The following is a 2,413-nucleotide window of genomic DNA, read 5'->3' as shown; positions in this document are numbered from 1 at the left end:
GCGGGGTGGCAGCGGAGGCTTTTGTTATGTTTCATTGATAGAAATACAAAATATAGTTCTACTCACTTGTATGGCTTCATTGATACTTAATGATGCCATACAAGTGAGAACTATATTTGCATACACAGGCTGTATACCATCCAAGTGCCTAGCAATGTTATTTTCAACGAAGCAAAGATCATTTCTTTCTTTCTTTCTTTTTTTAACAATAGATCAGTTATTTAATTAGGTTCTTTGTAAAACAAAAATTAGAGCACCATTTTATGAGGATAAAGCCCACTTGTGAGAGCAAACGCAGAGTGGAGGTAGCCCTGGAGCTGAGGAGCAACTTGGATTTTTAGCAGAATTTGTGAGTCCACGACTTTCTGCTCAACCTTGCGCTGCTCTGTAATCTTGTATTTCTCTTTCTGTGTGCCGAAGATCTCACCCTCCTGGTGCCTGGGTTTGCACAGCTTCTTCTTCTTAAAGTAAGCATCAGTGAGATGTTTGGGGATTTTCACACCACTATATCAATTTTGATATCAATTTTGGTGGAGGTGGCAATGACAAATTTCTGATGTGTTCTATGCAGAGGAACTCGATTAAGGGACAGAGGTCCAGTCACAAGTAGCAAGCCACTGCTCAGCTGCTTCAGGAAAAGCATCCTCTTGCCTCTGTGGTGCCCAGTGAGGATGATCAGAATGGTCCTGGGAGTGATGCTGGTCCGCAGTTTTCTCACATGCTGACTGAAGGTTTCTTGCCATGGCTCAACAGCTTTCGAGGCACATCTTCAGTAGGATAATATTTGGCATTTTGCAAAGTTTAACCACTCAGGTACCACCATTCTTGTTGCCTCCAACTGGTTTTGTGACAGTAGCAAGAACTTTTCTCTTCTTTTTCTTTTCAATCCTGGATTTAGTTGCGGAATACTTCCTCTTGTACATGGCCTTTTAAGAATACATAGCCGACCAGGAATATCTGCCAATTCCTCCGACTAGGACAGGGTTTCGGCTGCAGTGGGGCTTCCCTTTCTTAGGTGTCTTGGTTTGAGGTTACCCTTCTTAACCTTGCCACCAGCATCAGCCTTCTTGGCTCCAGGTTTCTTCTTTTTACTATCAGGTTTCTTCTCCTTAGTATCCGGCTTCTACGGTTTTCCCCCCGCCATCTTGCAAGATGGGAAAAAGAACTCCATTTCTTTCTTATTTCATCTCCTTGTTCATTAGCATGGGGAAACCTTTAGTAGCATGAGATCATTTTCTTTTATGTACTTTTCTGTGTTCTCCCATTGAACAAACAGAAACTTTGTTTCAACACAATGATAGAGTGTGAATCTGCATTCGCCTTTTTATTTTGGGAAACAAATAGCATAGGCACTTCGAAAGCTAAAATATGTCTGTAATATATGGAAACTTTGTAAAAAGACAATGATACTAGTTTGCTGCTCCAGACCAACAGAGTTGTTATTGCATTTGCTTGTTTTGCAAATAAGCCCCACAAGATTCAGTACATAGCCATATAATTGAGGATGGTTTCTTATCTTTGCCTTAACTTGATATGTAATTAATAATTTTAGAAAATGATACACTTAAAAAAAATTTTTTTTTCTTTTTCTTTTTTTATGAATTATTTATTTATTTTTTGTTACAGATATTTTACCTTTTTACCCCATTGGCAACCCCCACCCCACCCCACCTCCGCCCCGTCCCCGGCTTAGTTGTCCATGTCCATTGGTCATGCATACATGCATATAAGTTCTGTGGTTTATCTCTTCCCACCCCCCCATCCCCCCACCCCCTCTTCTGAGGGATGTCAGTCTGTGCCCTACTTCCATGTGTCTGGGTCTACTGTATTCCTCAGACTGTTATGTTCATTATATTCCGTATATAAGTGAGATCATGTGGTATTTGTCGTTTTCTGCTTGGCTTCTTTCACTTAGGATAATACTTTCCAGGTCCCTCCATGTCGTCTCAAAGGATAAGAGATCTTTCTTTCTTACCGCTGCATAGTACTCCATTGTGTATATGTACCACTGCTTTTTTATCCATTCGTCCACTGGTGGACACTTGGGCTGTTTCCAGATCTTAGCTATTGTAAATAGTGCTGCTATGAACATGGGGGTACATATATTCTTCCTGATTGGTGTTTCAGGCTTCTTAGGGTATATTCCCAGCAGTGGGATCACTGGGTCAAATGGAAGTTCAATTTTTAATTTTTTGAGGTAGCACCATATTGTTTTCCATAGCAGCTGCACCAGTCTGCATTCCCACCAGCAGTGTATTAGAGTCCCCTTTTCTCCACACCCTCGCCAACACTTGTTGTTTGATGATTTGTTGATGGCCGCCATTCTGACAGGTGAGAGGTGATACCTCATTGTTGTTTTAATTTGCATCTCTCTGATGATTAGTGATGTTGAGCATTTCTTCATGTCTCTTGG

The 2,413-nt window shown here is 41.1% G+C and overlaps 1 pseudogene; it reads right to left on the bottom strand.

Annotated features, from left to right (window-relative positions):
- Positions 1-248: 248 nt before the first annotated feature.
- LOC118626186 lies at positions 249-1,144 on the bottom strand (annotated as a pseudogene).
- Positions 1,145-2,413: the final 1,269 nt, after the last annotated feature.

Source organism: Molossus molossus, unplaced genomic scaffold (genome assembly GCF_014108415.1).
Source record: "Molossus molossus isolate mMolMol1 unplaced genomic scaffold, mMolMol1.p scaffold_m16_p_12, whole genome shotgun sequence".
Lineage (NCBI taxonomy): Eukaryota > Metazoa > Chordata > Mammalia > Chiroptera > Molossidae > Molossus > Molossus molossus.
This window is presented reverse-complemented; position numbering and strand designations above follow the sequence as displayed.